Source organism: Delphinapterus leucas, chromosome 5 (genome assembly GCF_059928025.1).
Source record: "Delphinapterus leucas isolate spDelLeu-1000000601 "Yukka" chromosome 5, BTC_Dleu_Yukka2, whole genome shotgun sequence".
In the NCBI taxonomy this organism is placed as follows: domain Eukaryota; kingdom Metazoa; phylum Chordata; class Mammalia; order Artiodactyla; family Monodontidae; genus Delphinapterus; species Delphinapterus leucas.
In genome coordinates, this window is record NC_143133.1 from 90,125,238 (window position 1) to 90,143,373 (window position 18,136).

At 39.1% G+C, this 18,136-nt stretch overlaps 1 protein-coding gene across 2 annotated transcripts in view; it reads right to left on the reverse strand.

Annotated features, from left to right (window-relative positions):
- Positions 1–18,136, reverse strand: part of RCHY1 (ring finger and CHY zinc finger domain containing 1) — an 80,684-nt gene that overhangs the window by 45,746 nt on the left and 16,802 nt on the right. The window contains exon 10 of one of the 2 annotated variants that reach the window (XR_016393330.1): positions 10,857–10,969. The gene's annotated coding sequence lies outside the window, so the exon portion shown is untranslated. Of the gene's footprint in view, positions 1–1,680; positions 10,970–18,136 lie in introns of those variants that run through there. The other variant, XR_016393329.1, reaches the window with a different exon arrangement.

Genomic DNA, 18,136 nt, shown 5'->3' on the forward strand with positions numbered 1-18,136 from the left:
GAGCATCTGACAAATGATGCTAAGTGTCTGGGAACAGCAGGCTGAAGAGGAGAGGCTGCCCATCAGTTCCTGATCTGCTTTAGCATCTGAGTAGCACTTTCTTTGGGGCATGTCAACAGCACTTGTCTCCCTGTAGATGAGTAGCAAGTATGGATGTTTCAAAAGCAAAACATATTCTCAGTTTTAAAGTGAGAGGGGAGGAAAGATAAAGTTCTTTCTTTAAAAATAGGGAAGAACTCATTCTGTTTGTGATCAACTATGTGTGGTCGGTCTAAAGGGTTTCCCTTGAGAGAGATGGTCCTGTCCCCAAACCAATATATTTCATTTCACTGAGGACACCCACACTCAGGGAAGCAAGATGGAGGTGCAGGTGCTAACACCATGCCTACGCACAAGATACCAGAAATATAAAATGAAATGGATTTTGAGAAGGAAACAGCCAAGTTCCAAGATGGCAGTGATGTTGCCAAAACTGAATTCTTTGTCATAAAATCAATTTAATGGGTTGCAACCAGTATCCCTTCCTTCTTCTTTTTAATGATAAGGTAAACATACATAATGCTTACTAAGTATCAGTGTTTGAAGCACTTTGTGAATATTAACTCATTTAATCCTTGTACCATCCCTAGGTGGGTACTTTATGCCTCTATTTTATAGATGATGAAACTGAGGCATAAAGAAGCTACATGGCTTGCCCAGAGTCACGCAGCAAAACCAGGATTTAAAATACAAAGACTGGGATAAAATATTTGCAACTGAAGCAACTGACAAGGGATTAACTTCCAAAACATGCAAACAGCTCATGCAGCTCTATATCAAAAAAACAAACAACCCAGTCAAAAACTGGGCAGAAAATCTAAATAGACATTTCCCCAAAGAAAACATACAGATGGGCAAAAAGCACATGAAAAGATGCTCAACATCACTAATCATTAGAGAAATGCAAATCAAAACCACAATGAGGTATCACCTCACAACGGTCAGAAAGGCCATCATCAGTCTACAAACATCAAAAAGTCTATAAACAGGCTTCCCTGGTGGTGCAGTGGTTGAGAGTCCGCCTGCCGATGAAGGGGACACGGGTTCGTGCCCCGGTCTGGGAAGATCCCACATGCCGCAGAGCAGCTGGGCCCGTGAGCCATGGCTGCTGGGCCTGCGCGTCTGGAGCCTGTGCTCCGCAACGGGAGAGGCCACAACAGTGAGAGGCCCGCGTACCGCCAAAAAAAAAAAAAGTCTACAAACAATAAATGCTTAAGAGCGTGTGAAGAAAAGGGAACCCTCCTACACTGTTGGTGGGAATGTAAATTGGTACAACCACTATGGAGAAGTATGGAGGTTCCTTAAAAAACTAAAAATAGACCTACCATAGGATCCAGCAATCACACTCCTGGCATATATCCAGAGAAAACCATAGTTCGAAAAGATACATGCACCCCAATGTTCATGGCAGCACTATTTACAATAGCCAAGACATGGAAGCAACCTAAATGTCCATCAACAGATGAATGGGTAAAGAAGATGTGGTATATATACAATGGAATATTACTCAGCCATTTTAAAAAAACAAAAAACAAAATAATGCCATTTTCAGCAACACGGATGGACCTAGAGATTATCATACCAAGTGAAGTAAGTCAGACCGAGAAAGACAAATATCATATGATATCACTTATATGTGGAATCTAAAAAAAAAAAAAGATACAAACGAACTTATTTACAAAACAGAAACAGACTGACGGACTTTGAAAACAAATTAATGGTTACCAAAGGGGAAACGTGAGGGGGAGGGATAAATTAGGAGTTTGGGATTAACAAATACACACTACTATATATAAAACAGGTAATCAACAAGGACCTACTGTATTGCACAGGGAACTCTACTCAATATTCAGTAATAACCTATATGGGAAAATCTGAAAAAGAATGGATATATGTATATGGATAAATGAATCACTTTGCTGTACCCCTGAAACTAACACAACATTGTAAATCAGTTATACTCTAATATAAAACTTAAAAACAAAATAAATAAAATAAAATACGAAGACTGCCTCCAGAGACCTGGCTATTAACCAAGCCATTCTGACTCTCATGGTTATGACTTGCAAATAACTACCCCAGAACCAAAGGTCTTTAAATAAAAATTACATTGTTAATATTCATTATGGAAAATATCAAATATATAGAAAATCAGAGAAGATAGTATAATGAACTCCCTCATAACCCACAGCTTAGCTCCAACAATTATGAAATCATGGCCAATCTTGTTTTATCTAGAGCCTTAGCCCCCAATAATGGATTATTTTGAAGGCAATCCCAGGCATCATATAATCTGGAAGCATTTTGGAGTGCAGTGCTGGCAGATCTTTTTCAATAACAGTTTTATTGAGATATAACTCACATAATCATAAAATTTACCCATTTAAATGTACATTTCAATGGTTTTTAGTAGATTCACAAAGTTGCACAATTACAATCAATTTTAGAACATTTTTATCACTCCAAAAAGAAGTTCCATAACCACTAATAGTCACTGCCCATCCCTCACTTCCCCAGTCCCTGACAATCACCAATCTACTTTCTATCTCTATGGATTTGTCTATTCTGGACATTTCATACTAATGGAATCATACTATATGTGGTCCTTTGTGATTGGCTTCTTCCACCTAGCTTAATGTTTTCAAAGTTCATCCATGTTGTAGCATGTATCAGTACTTCATTATCCTTCATGGTTGCATAATATTCCATTATATGGATATACCACTTTTGTTTACCCATTCATCAGTTGATAGACATTTAGGCTGTTTCCACTTTTTGGCTAATATGTGTAAAGCTACTATGAACATTCATGTAAAAGTTTTTGTGTGAACATGTTTTCAGTTCTCTTAGGTACACATCCAGGAGTGAAATTGCTGGGTAGTATGGTAGCTCTTAGTTTAACTTTTTCAGGAACTGCCAGTCTGTTTTCCAAAGCAGTGGCACCATATCACATTCCCACCATCAATGTATGAGGATTCCAATTTCTTCACATACTCACCAACACTTGTTATCTGTCTTTTGGATCATAGCCATCCTAGCGGGTGTGAAGTAGTTCCTCATTGTGGTTTTGATTCTCATTTCCCTGATGGCTTATGATGTCGAGAATCTTGTTATATGGCTGGCAGATTGAAACCAGCAGATTCTCACTTTAGGATTCTTTTTGGAACACCTCTTTTAATTCTAAAATGTTTGTTCTCTCTTCTATCAAGAGAATGTTCATACAGTTTGGTATCCTATTTTCTGCTTCTTTCATCCCTGTTCCCCATACTTCCAGCTATTCCAAACTTAGTCTCTAGCTAGAGACTCCATAAAGAGCTACTTTCTAAAGTAGTCCCTCCATGTTTTATTTCCTTCATAGTATTTATCACTGTCTAAAATAATTGTATGTACTTGTTTATTGTCTGTTTTCCCATACACACTCTGAAACACAGTCATCCCTTGGTATCCACAGGGGTTGGTTCCAGGACCACCACCACCCCCATTCTGGCCCCATGGATACCAAAATTCATGGGTACTCAAGTCCTTTATATAATATGGCATAGCATTTGCATATAACCTACACACATCCTCTCACATACTTCAAATTATCTCTAGATTATTTGTAATAACTAATGCAATGCAAATGCTACATAAATAGCCATAAATACAATGTAAATGCTCTGTCAACAGTTGCCAGTGTGCAGCAAATTCAACTTTGCTTTTTGGGACTTTCTGGAATTTTTTTCCCAAATATTTTTGATCTGTGGTTGGTTTAATCCACAGATGCGGAACCCATGGATACAGAGGGTAGACTGTAATTAGCCCCATAAGAGGAAGAGACTGTGTCTATTTGTTTACCACTGTATCCGAGTGCCTAGAATAGAGACATAGCAGAAATTCAATAGATATTTGGTGACTGAGTGAATAGTCAGATTGTGGAGTTCTTATTTGATTTTGTTATGCTACATTGCACATAACCTTTCACAGCTTTTTGAAATAAACTGCATTTCCTAAGGATGGTCTCTGAAATACAGAAGAGTGAAATACATCTTCGTCACACATTTACAAAAGGAAAGATATCAGCAACACTCTAAATGCTTAGTATCTATAACTTGAAATACTGTGCAAGACTTTTAAATGATGTTTACAGAAAGATTGTACTACTACAAGCATGTTTGCTCTATTACATGAAAAAGAGCAGGATACAAATATGTATGACACCATGATTATAAATAGGGCTCTTTTTTAATGCTTAGAGATGAGATTGTGAGGAAATAAACCAAAATGTTTGCAGCATTTTCTTTGGGTGATATAATTCAAGGCCACTGTTTTTCTCTCTTCCTTTTTCTACTTTTGCATATTCTCTATCATGAACATGTGTTACTCATGATAAGAAACAAAAATAACTTTAAGAAAAGCTATAATCTGCACAGAAATCTCACCATTAAAAAAGGAGGCATTTTTACTGATTTTTATATGAATTTGAAGCAACAGTTTACAAAATGAAAAAATCAAGCCAGAGTTGTTATTTACATTACCAAACGGATGAGGGGAGTTTTCTCCTTATAGTAATGTTTTATCTTTATAGTAATGTTCAGGCTAATAAACAAAAGCTGAATAATAAAATAACCTTAAACCCCTAATAAAGTACTGGATATAAGACAATGTTTGTCATTGACTGTCAGTCACTATGTGTATCCTAATGGAAAAACACAACGTACAAATAGTCTTGACAAAAATTTAATTTAAATCCGATCAAGCTTCTAGATTAAATAAAACAGACTAAATAAAGCCTATTAAAGGAAATTTTATTTTTACCTTTTTAATCAGAATTTAAAATTCATATGTAGATTGCATTATATTTCTATGGCAGTACTAATATTATTGATATTATTCAGATTCTGATTTAAACACAAAAGTTGATATATAGAGAGAGATATATAGATATAATTGCTTATTTCTTCATTGCTTTAGGTGTGATAATAATATTGTGGTTATGTTTTTTTATCTTTTAGAGGTATATCTGAAACATGTAGAGATAATATACTATGACTGAGATTTGCTTCAAGATAATATGAAGGGGGGAAGTAAGTAAGGGTATAAATAAAGTTGGCCATGTGTTGATCATGTTGAAACTGGGCAATGAATATGGGGTTCACTGTATTAGTTGCTACACTTTTGCATGTTTTATATTTTCAATGATAAAAAGTTAGACGGAGGGTGGAGGAGGCTACAACCAGGCCTACTGCTAAGAAGAGCAGGATAGTAAGTAGTCTGCCACGTCACAGAACCCTGACCAGTCACGCTTCATTACAGACTCCCCTATCACCTACCCCATCCTCCCTTCTCCATCCTTTTTCTATGCTCATGCTCCTTTCCGTTGTTTAGCTTTTACTCTGGAAATTCAGCCTTGACTTAACTCTCTCATACCAGACCGTCTGGCTGATAGACCTTAACTTCGTATTTCAGTTACTATTGCTGGGTAACAAATCATCCCAAAGCTCGGTGGGCTAAAACAACAACAATCGTTTTCTTATCTCTCAAGGCTGGGGGTTGGCCAGGTTGAGCTGTGCTGCTCTCACTCACAGCCTGTCGCATAGTTACAGTCAGAAGGTTTCCTCACTCTTCAATCTGGCAATCAATGCTGGCTGCTGGTTGGGATGTCAGCTGAGGCTGTCAGCCAGAACACCTACCGGTGGGCTCTCCATGTGACCTGCGCTTCCACATAGCATGGTGGTGAGGTGCCAAGAGCTGGCATCCCAGTAATATCCCAGGGAGCAAATCTATCACCTTTATAACCTAGTTTAGGAAACATCACTTCAACCACAGTCACTAGCCACACACATTCAATGGGAGAAAAGTAGGTCCCATGTCTTGATGAGAGGAGTGTCAATGTCACATTGCAAGATGAGCCTGTGGAATGAAGATCTTGTTGCAGCCATCTTAGAATACTCAATCTGTCATATTTTGGGTCCCCCCTGGCATGCACATTAGTTTCTCTGGTTCTGACCAGTTCCCAATGATCGGCAAGCCAAACAGCACTTTTCATCTTAGAGCTATCATCCATCTGGCCCTCTCAGCTTGCAGATTCCCCTTGGCACCAAAATGTACATTCCAGTACTGGTGCTGCCAGCTACCCAGACTTCTACCTCCACCCCTGACTGCTCACCATTCCTCCTCCCTCCTCTCTTGCCCATTCCAAAACGTATAAGGACATCGCAGCTGACGACACTGGCCATATACTCTTGAAAATACTCTACCTTTACAAACCTGCCCCAAGGAATACAAATAGGCAGATATGAAATACTGTGGTAACAAACATGCTTAATTAAATTGTACAACTGTCCAAAGACTGTGCATTCTTGATGTTGGCTTGTGTCATTATTATACAGTAGGCAATAAAAGTTCTCAATGTCAGTATCCTGGGAGACTTCTTACTTTTAAGTACCAGGTAGAAAAAAAAAATCATTCTGTACAAAACATTCATGTCACCAGAAACGTTGTGGCACCCTCTGCTGTCAGGAAACAAAGTTTAAGGTACTCTGGGTTCATTTTCCCTGCAGGATTCTCCAGCATCCTCATACCATATGCTGCCAGTCATCTTATCCAGATGGAAAAGCATAAATCAGAAAGCGGAGGAAAACCATGGGGCTTAATTTGGGCAAGATAGTAAAGGTAAAGAATGAAAATCCAATCAGCGTATGTAGCTGAATGGTAATAAGCAGGAAAGGGAAAAGGGAGCCAGGTATAAAATCTCAAGAGGTAGCAGATATCAAAGACATCATAATATAGCAATCTCTGTCTAAACTCTTTATGTAAGTAAGGTTAATCTCCACAAATAACCCATGAAACACAGAAAGGTTAAACAAGTTGCTCAGGGTCACATAGCAAGTAAATGGCAGAGCCGGGATACAAATCCCAGCCTTCTGTCTCCATAGTCTGTGTCCTTAACCACTCTGCTCTACTGCCTAAGAAATAAATATGACTACTGGGGGTAGGGGGTATGGGGACAGTTACTCCTTTAAATGTAACAAGAATTATTATTAGATATTATTGCTCTTATCTAAAAGAAAACTGTCAGGAAAATTACTTGCCCCAAGCTAAGCAGAGAAATTAGGAAGTAATCCAAGTCCCCCATGCACAATAAAACCATTCTGAAGTTTAGAAGATTCTTTCCCTCCTAAATTTAGCAACAATTTTGTTCTTTTGAGAAATCAAAATGTATTACAATGACCCCAAAAGTACTGTCTCTCATCACAACCTCACTAAAATCCATCATCTGCTTTTGCAAAGAGAATGGATTCCCCCTATAACAAGTTCAAGGTCTACACAACCAGGCTGATTCATCCACCAACCAACCAATCACCTGAGCAGGGTCACTCGGAGAGTTCCAAATCAAAGACTGGTTCACTTGCCAAGGGAGAGCAGAAAAATACCTTTCCTCATAAAGGACAAGGCAACCAGTTCCCGTCCTCCTCAGTGGAAAAATGAGTCTAACGGGTCTGGGGCAGAGTCAGAGGGATGTCCAAGGGGTTAGAGAGCTCTGGGCTGCAGGCTGCATGGAAAGGACCACATTCCTGGTGCTAGAAGAACCTCATGGCTGTGAGGCCCTCTAGGCAGAGCAAGGAGCAAGGCCCAATCCACTTGAGGCCATTTGTCCCTGGGCAGACTCCCAAGCCCTCCGCAGCCAGAACTCAGGTGATAACGGTAGGGCCCAGACTCAGTTCCAGTCACTGGAGACTTGGGGATATTGCTACAGTTCACTGGGAGCACATGCTGGAGATCACCTCAATACTGCACACAAGAAGGATATGAGCCTTGATGTCTACTGAGGGCCCAGTACACACACGCACTATTTTTAGTGCTTTAGACTTTATCTTATTTAAACCTCACCACACAAACCCTATGAGGCTGTCACTACCACCCTTATTTCACAAAGAATAATATGTCTGGGAAGTTAAGAACTGACCAAGGTCACATGCCAGTATGTGTTAGATTAGATTGACAGAATCTGAACTTCTGTCTCTCTGCTTTCGAAGTCCAAGCCATTTCTATTATATCAGGCTGCTCACAACAACATACAATTCATGACACTGGGCAACTCAGAGTTGTTTCTGGCCCTTCCCCCCAAATTTTAGACTAGCCTAAGAGCCCAAATGTTTGGATATACAAATACACCTAGATTGCAATGCTTGCTATGACATTGGGAAGTACAGCTTAGACAAGATACTTCTTCTATTTACTCCTCCATGTTTCCCATCTTTCTCCCATATTCCTCATGTCTCCCTTCTCCCAACCTAGATCATCTCTCTTGGTCTATATGTCTTGGGTTGGTGTTTATCAAAGGGGACAACACTATTTATTCCGGCCTCCAATGCATGTGCATTATACAGAGCCTCAGAGGAGATAATGGTGCAGAAAATAACACGAAACTTGCCCTTTGCAGGGCTTCACAGAAAGCTTGGGCAAGTAAATTGAAGTTTGCTGGGCTTCAGTTTGATCAAGCAAAACCAGAGTGGGCTGCACTATATGGTCTTCCAGGTCTAAAGTCTATGATTCCATTATTTTTTTAAAAATCTGTTAATCTTCACAATGAAATAGCTGCAAAGAAATACATCAACTCACAAAGAAAAAGGTCAAAAGGAGATAGATTAATTCTGACAAATACTGCTCTTTGCCTAGAATATCAACATGATTTAATTTTTTTGAAAAGTGCCCAGACTTACTCCAGCCAGCACTGCTTCACCCTCAAGATGACAGACTGGCTTTGCCTGGTGTCACAGCCCACCATCCCTGGAGGTCAGGCCAAATTTAGAGTCCATAACAGGAAGAGGTTATTTATTTCATCCTCTACAAGTTTCATTTGGCCCACAGGGTCTGACCAGATTCAGATTACCTTCCATCCAGTGGATGCCAGGACAACAGGGCTTCTCCATATTCTTTCCTCAGGTAATCAATCCTGCCCTCTTTGGAAGTATTAAGAAAGCCTCCATCCTTCTCCCCATGGCTTCCCCATTCACCCTACCCCATCAGAGGGAGTTACCTGATAGTAGTGAGATTTGGGAGTCATTGCACATGCATGGTGAGATTTGGGAAAAGCCATTGCACGTGCGTGGTCTAAGCCCTTTCTTGGCTCTAGCCTTGCCCCCAGCAGCTGCAGTGTTTAGGACTCACTGGTCCCCTCCTCAGGGCAGAGACCCCCCTATGGAGTAAAGCCTGCCATCAGTGACTGTGTAGGTAAATTCAACTTAGAATAAGGAAAAGAAAACTCAATTTGGCCTTGGTTCCAAGCCTCAATCTCCTTTCCAGCTTTAGCAGCAATATCTCACTCCCATATTTACTTTCCAATTGATTCAGAACTTGATTCAGAACTCTGGAGGCATGTAACTAATACTTCAAGGGAATACTTTAAGAGAAGGCACAGATCATATTAAGTTCAATATCAGGCAATGTACAATTTGCTCTAAAGGAAATTAGAATTCAACAAGGAGATTAAAGTATAAATAATCTAAGCAATGCAGACTGGAACAAATGCCAATCAGAGATTTCAAGTAAATGCTGTTGTGATGCCCAGGGGGAGGTGGTGAGAAGGGGGCGGGGGACAACAGTGCAGGGCAATTGTGGATGGGTGTCCAAAAGAAATCTTCTTGATATTGTGACCAGACTGGGGGAGAATGTCCAGAACTGTCTTTTCCTTTCAAGGTTCTCCAGGCTCAGGCAGGCTCAGTTCCTCAGGGTCCCCAGCACGTAAGAGGATGGGGAGCAATGGCTGAAATCACAGCAGCCCCTAAAGAGGCTAAAGGAATGTTTATCCTACTTAGATCATTCTGAATTCTGACTCTAGAAAAATAGAATATGCAACATGGTAATAAGGACAGAGTGAAAACGGGACAGAATAGTTGAAAGCAGGTGGGTGATTAAGGGAAGTTTTGACTCCAATTTGAGTATCATATTGTTTGCCTCTGGGGGAGCAGGGGGAGTGAAACCAGCCTGATGCTTTGATCCTGATCAGAGGTTTACAAGAGTAGATATTTGACATGCCTAAGCAACAAAATCTGGACAAGGACAATCCTTAATGAACTGGGGAATGGCAAGCATTACACCAGGGACCCTGTGTATCACCTATCACAGAGTGGGCCTGTTAGTTTCCATCCACAGGAATTTAAGCTTAACTGCTTATTCTAAAATAGAGAACATGTAAGTCACAGGCTTACAAACCTCCCAAAGACTGTAATTTTGTGGTCCCTGTGTGGCAGAACCAAGCCAAAAAGTTGTCCTGAAGAGGCTATTTCTAAAGGGCTCACAACTTACTGAGCCACTTGAGTCTGTTAGAAACCAGCAAAAGCACTCCTGGAACATTACCAGCCACATACCCACCTCTCCTATGACAGAAACAACTTGAGGTCATTTACTGTGTTACTCATTTTTTTAATAATCCAGCTCTAGATATTGTGCCTGGCACACACTTGGTGCAAAGTAAATGCATGGTAAATGCGATAAATGAGTAGATGAACCTATCAATCAGATTCCTGTCTTCTAGTTTGAGAAAGATGTGATCCCACCATACTTCAATCAATATATCCCAGTACTAACCACTTCTTTGTCTTTTCCAAGAAGTTTTGCACATACATGTACACACACAAACTTGTATCAAATTCTTACATACAGTTACACTTGGAAACTTTTTTTTTTTAATGTCAATAGAAATTCAACAAATTCTTATGAACTAGGTGTTGGAAGAGATGAAAAGCTCCGTCACTATCCTCAGAAAGCAATACAGGCTTTTCTCACCCCCAAAGCCCATGGGGTTAGTGTCTGCCACAGCCCACCTTGCTTACCTCCACCTCGCCTGCCCTCTGCAACGCAGCTGGGCTTTCAGTAGCTTTAGCTGTACCCCTACCCCAGCTTTGTCCTTGAGAAGCTTTATATACGTATTTTCTCATATACAACGCTGAAATGAGAAGGAGAAAGACAAAAATTGAATGATAAATAAAGGAAATGCTAAATCCTTTTAAGGCTCATACAGTGTGCTATAGTTTAGAAAAAGGAGAGGTTAAAAAAGAGTTTTGGATGCTAATCAGCAGTCATGCAGAAGGCAAACTCTGAGCTGGACTAGCAAGAGGCAGGCCTCTGACAACTACATTTTTCGGAGAATGATCATTCCTGAAGGAACCACGTGTGCAAAGGCAAAGAGCAAAAATGCAAAGGCAAAGAGCAAAAATCCAAAGGTGTGTTTAAGAAATATATGTAAATGAACAATAAAACTGAAAAGATAAAACTAGAACAATAGAGAGGGCAGACAGCAGAAGCAAGAACTACAATCCTGCAGCCTGTGGAACAAAAACCACACAGAAAGATAGACAAGATGAAAAGGCAGAGGGCTATGTACCAGATGAAGGAACAAGATGAAACCCCAAAAAAACAACTAAATGAAGAGGAGATAGGCAACATTCCAGAAAAAGGATTCAGAATGATAGTGAAAAACAGAATAAAGAAAAAAGAATGAAAAGAAATGAAGACAGCCTAAGAGACCTCTGGGACAACATTAAACACAACAACGTTCACATTATAGGGGTCCCAGAAGGAGAAGAGAGAAAGAAGGACCAGAGAAAATATTTGAAGAGATTATAGACGAAAACTTCCCTAAAATGGGAAAGGAAACAGCCACCCAAGTCCACGAAGCACATCAAGTCCCATACAGGATAAACCCAAGGAGAAACATGCCGAGCCACATAGTAACCAAATTGGCAAAAATTAAAAACAAAGAAAAATTATTGAAAGCAGCAAGGGAAAAAGGACAAATAACATACAAGGGAACTCCCATAAGGTTAACAGCTGATTTCTCAGCAGAAACTCTACAAGCCAGAAGGGAGCGGCATGATATACTTTAAGTGATGAAAAGGAAGAACCTACAACCAAGATTACTCTACCTGGCAAGGATCTCATTCAAATTCGATGGAGAAATCAAAAGATTTACAGACAAGCAAAAGCTAAGAGAATTCAGCACCACCAAACCAGCTCTACAACAACGGCTAAAGGAACTTCTCTAAGTGGGAAACACAAGAGAAGAAAAGGACCTACAAAAACAAACACAAAACAATTAAGAAAATAGTCATAGGAACATACATATCGATAATCACCTTAAATGTGAATGGATCAAGTGCTCCAAACAAAAGGCACACGCTTGCTGAATGGATACAAAAACAAAACCCATGTATATACTGTCTACAAGAGAGCCACTTCAGACCTAGGGACACATACAGACTGAAAGTGAGGGGATGGAAAAAGATATTCCATGCAAATGGAAATCACAAGAAACCTGGAGTAGCAATACTCATATCAGATAAAATAGACTCTAAAATAAAGAATGTTACAAGAGGCAAGGAAGGACACTACATAATGATCAAGGGATCAATCCAAGAAGATATAACAATTATAAATATGTATGTACCCAACACAGAAGCACCTCAATACATAAGGCATTTGCTAACAGCTCTAAAAGAGGAAATCGACAGTAACACAATAATAGTGGGGGACTTTAACACCTCACTTACACCAATGTACAGATCATGCAAACAGAAAGTTAATAAGGAAACACAAGCTTTAAATGACACAACAGACCAGACAGATTTAATTGATATTTATAGGACATTCCATCCAAAAAACAGCAGAACAGCAGATTACGCTTTCTTCTCAAGTGTGCACAGAACATTCACCAGGATAGTTCACATCTTGAGTCACAAATCAGGCCTCAGTAAATTTAAGAAAATTGAAATCGTATCAAGCATCTTTTCTGACCACAATGCTATGAGATTAGAAATGAATTACACAGAAAAAAACATAAAGAACACAAACACATGGAGGCTAAACAATGTTACTAAATAACCAAGAGATCACTGAAGAAATCAAAGAGGAAATCAAAAAATACCTAGAGACAAATGACAATGCAAACACGACGATCCAAAATCTACTGAACCAGCAAGCAATAGAATACATGAACAGACCAATCACAAGTAATGAAATTGAAACTGTGATTAAAATCTTCCAACAGGGCTTCCCTGGTGGCACAGTGGTTGAGAGTCTGCCTGCTGATGCAGGGGACACGGGTTCGTGCCCTGGTCCAGGAAGATTCCACATGCCTCGGAGCAGCTGGGCCCATGAGCCATGGCCGCTGAGCCTGCGCGTCTGGAGCCTGTGCTCCGCAACGGGAGAGGCCACAACGGTGAGAGGTCCGTGAACCGCAAAAAAAAAAAAAAAATCTTCCAACAAACAAAAGTCCAGGACCGGATGGCTTCACAGGTGAATTCTATCAAACATTTACAAGAGAGCAAACATCCATCCTTCTCAAACTCTTCCAAAAAATTGCGGAGGAAGGAACACTCCCAAACTCATTGTATAAGGCCACCATCACCCTGATAACACACCAGACAAAGATATTATAAAAAAAGAAAATTACAGACCAATATCACTGATGAATACAGATGCAAAAATCCTCAACAAAATACTAGCAAACAGAATCCAACAACGCATTAAAAGGATCATACACCATGATCGAGTGGGATTTATCCCAGGGATACAAGAATTCTTCAATATACGCAAATCAATCAATGTTGATACACCATATTAACAAACTGAAGAATAAAAACCATATGATCATCTCGATAGATGCAGAAAAAGCTTTTGACAAAATTCAAAACCCATTTATGATAAAAACTCTCCAGAAAGTGGGCACAGAGGGAACCTACCTCAACATCATTAAGGGCATATACGGCAAACTCACAGCAAACATCATTCTCAATGGTGAAAAACTGAAAGCATTTCCTCTAAGATCAGGACCAAGACAAGGATGTCCACTCTCACCACTATTATTCAACACAGTTCTGGAAGTCTAGCCACGGCAATCGGAGAGGAAAAAGAAATAAAAGGAATACAAATTGGAAAAGAAGATGTAAAACTGTCACTGTTGCAGATGACACGATACTATACATAGAGAATCCTAAAGATGCCACCAGAAAACTACTAGAGCTAATCAATGAATTTGGTAAAGTTGCAGGATACAAAATTAATGCACAGAAATCTCTTGCATTCCTATACACTAATGATGAAAAATCTGAAAGAGAAATTAAGGAAACACTCCCATTTACCACTGCAACAAAAAGAATAAAATACCTAGGAATAAACCTACCTAGGGAGACAAAAGACCTTTATGCAGAAAAGTATAAGACACTGATGAAAGAAATTAAAGATGATATCAACAGATGGAGAGATATACCATATTCTTGGATTGGAAGAATCAACATTGTGAAAATGACTATACTACCCAAAGCAATCTACAGATTCAATGCAATCCCTATCAAACTACCCATGACGTTTTTTACGGGCTAGCACAAAAATCTTAAAATTTGTATGGAGACACAAAAGACCCCGAATAGCCAAAGCAGTCTTGAGGGAAAAAAACGGAGCTGGAGGAATCAGACTCCCTGACTTCAGACTATACTACAAAGCTACAGTAATCAAGACAATATGATACTGGCACAAAAACAGAAACATAGATCAATGGAACAAGATAGAAAGCCCCAAGATAAACCCACGCACCTATGGTCAACTAATCTATGACAAAGGAGGCAAGGATATACAATGGAGAAAAGACAGTCTCTTCAATAAGTGGTGCTGGGAAAACTGGACAGCTACATGTAAAAGAATGAAATTAGAACACTCCCTAACACCATACACAAAAATAAACTCAAAATGGATTAAAGACCTAAATGTAAGACCGGACACTATAAAACTCTTAGAGGAAAACACGGGAAGAACACTCTTGGACATAAATCACAGCAAGATCTTTTTTGATCCACCTCCTAGAGTAATGGAAATAAAATGGAAAATAAATGGAAATAAAATGGAAAATAAATGGAAATAAAAACAAAAATAAACAAATGTGCAAAAGCTTTTGCACAGCAAAGGAAACCATAAACAAGACAAAAAGACAGCCCTCAGAATGGGAGAAAATATTTGCTAACGAATCAACGGACAAAGGATTAATCTCCAAAATATATAAACAGCTCATGCAGGTCAATATTAAAGAAACAAACAACCCAATTCAAAAATGGGCTGAAGACCTAAATAGACATTTCTCCAAAGAAGACATACAGATGGCCAAGAAGCACACGAAAAGCTGCTCAACATCACTAATTATTAGAGAAATGCAAATCGAAACTACAATGAGGTATACAAGAATGGCATACCATTCAGAATGGGCATCATCAGAAAATCTACAAACAACAAATGCTGGAGAGGGTGTGGAGAAAAGGGAACCCTCTTGCACTGTTGGTGGGAATGTAAATTGATACAGCCACTATGGAGAACAGTATGGAGGTCCCTTAAAACACTAAAAATGGAACTACCATATGATCCAGCAATCCCACTACTGGGCATATACCCAGAGAAAACCATAATTCAAGAAGACACATGCACCCCAATGTTCACTGCAACACTATTTACAATGGCCAGGTCATGGAAGCAACCTAAATGCCCATCGACAGACGAATGGATAAAGAAGATGTGGTACATATATGCAATGGAATATTACTCAGCAATAAAAGCGAACGAAACTGGGTCATTTGTTGAGACGTGGTTGGATCTAGAGACTGTCAGAGTGAAGTAAGTCAGAAAGAGGAAAACAAATATCATATATTAACGCATATATGTGGAACCTAGAAAATGGTAGAGATGAACCAGTTTGCAGGGCAGAAATTGAGACACAGACATAGAGAACAAACGTATGGACACCGAGGGGGGAAAGCCACGGGGGGTGGGGATGGTGGTGTGAGGAATTGGGCGATTGGGATTGACATGTGTACACTGATGTGTATAAAATTGATCACTAATAAGAACCTGCTGTATAAAAAAATAAAATGAAAAAAATGCTAACTGAATTAATAAAGATTATCAAAAAAAAAAACTGGAACAATACTGTAAGGACGTCAATGTGTGGAATCTGGGCTGAATCAAATATACGGTAGGGAACCTGTACATTATTTTGACTAAAATTATAACAAGTAAGTTTAGGAAAAGTAATCTGGCAAGATGGACGTGAGGGAGACAGAAAGTGAAATCAGATGGAAGACAACCAAGTAGGTATGAAACTATCATGGGAATGAAAACGGATGTGTAAGGACAAATTACAAAAGCAGACCTGCCTAAAGGTGGCATGTAATACAAAGGATTAACTGGACAAGCACAAGGGGAGAAAATCGACATGAAAATGACAATAAGAAATAAGTCCACTTAGTAAGAAATAAATTCAGTGAAATAATACAAATGGCAAAAACTGTAAGAGAACTTAGAGATGATTAAAGAAATGACACAGACTTTTGAACATCCATTTCAAGTTAATTAATTCACTTCAAATTAATGTATTCACTACTGAACACCTATTAGGTGTCAAGCACGTATAAGATAGGATGTTGGCTCCTTACTACTCACATTTGTTGTGATTCATGACCAAAATTTTTTTTAATTAAATATGTGTACAATATGAAAATAGGTTTTAGTGGAAAAAAAACAAGAATGAGTTTAAAAATCTATGACACCATAAACATACTACTACTTCAAACATGAGCTAAAGTCAATATCATACACAACTCCACAATCTGGTTAAGAAGACTCTAGAAACTACAAGAGGTAAAAAGTGAACAACTTGATATACACACTTCATTAATGATTAAAGGGGCCAACAGGCTTCCAGGCATCAAGAAATTCATAAACACATTGTGTTACTGGTTTTCACACTGTAAGTACACTGTACATACAAATTCTGTGGCAAGGCAATCTGACTTATTTTAGGGACAGACAATTCTGCTCTACCTTATTTCAGGGACAGACAATTCTACCATACCACCATACCAAAGATCAGACTAAGCGTTTAACACTCCTAAGCTTTTTTAAAGTCTCTATGAACAAGAAAAGAACGAAGTTATCCATTAAAAAATATTAACAGTAGTCGTCTCTGAAAGATGAGTTTTTTTTAACCTTCTTTTCCTATCTCTTTCCTACAATAAAGATATTTTTGAATTAGGACAAGCCAAAACAATTTTTAAGGTTTTCCATTTTAAGTATTATGTATTGAATGCTAAGGAACTTCTCACTGTGAATGAGAACTGTTGAAGGATTTTAAGCATTGAACTGACATGTCATGGACAAACCCTTGAAGAAACCCTTGGTACATAAACTTCAAGGACATTTGAAAACTGCTTCAAGCACACGACTGATATCATAAACACAAGCACATGATATGATAAACAAGCTTTTACATTACCAATTCTGCATTATTTTGGACAGATTTGCATCCTGAATTGAAGATATAACTAATCAGATTTAGAGATAAAAGAAGGCAACTAAAAATGGAAGGTCTATCAAATCACAAGCTCCTCCATGACAGATGATTTAGCTATCAAGGGTAGTTTAGCAAAATGGAAGTTTGAGTTAAAGGCAGCATGGTATAGTGGGTTTGGGGTCATAGACCTGGATCTGATTCCCAGCTCCAATACTGAGTGCCTGTCACTAACTCAAGCATGTCATTTAACCTCTGAACTTCGGCCTTCTCATCTATGAAATGACAGCACCTACCCTACAGAATTATGGTAGTGATTAATGCTAATCACTAAGCCTGGCAAACAGTAGATGCTCAAATCAGAACTTTGTTACTATTACAATACTCACTCCTACTCAAAGAGCCAATGATTCTGATTAAAAGCAACAGTATGATTTAAATCAGTTTAGCAGGATTAGATAACAGAAATAAAAAGTAATACAACTGGAAAACTAGTCTTTCCTTATCTGTATACTGACTGGTAATACCTAGCAAAATATCCCATTCCTTCCCCAAATCAAGATCAGCACGAGTGCTCTGCCCAGGCGGAGGAAATGGACAAAGGGAGAGAACACAAGAGCAGAACATGGAAGACAGGAAGACAGGATACAATAAAGAAGATCTGGGCCCAAAACTGGAAATCAATACTGCTGCCTTGACTTCCCTGCCAGCCCAGTGGTCAAGATTCTGTGCTTCCACTGCAGGGTGTGCAGGTTTGATCCCTGGTCGGGGAACTAAGATTCCCGC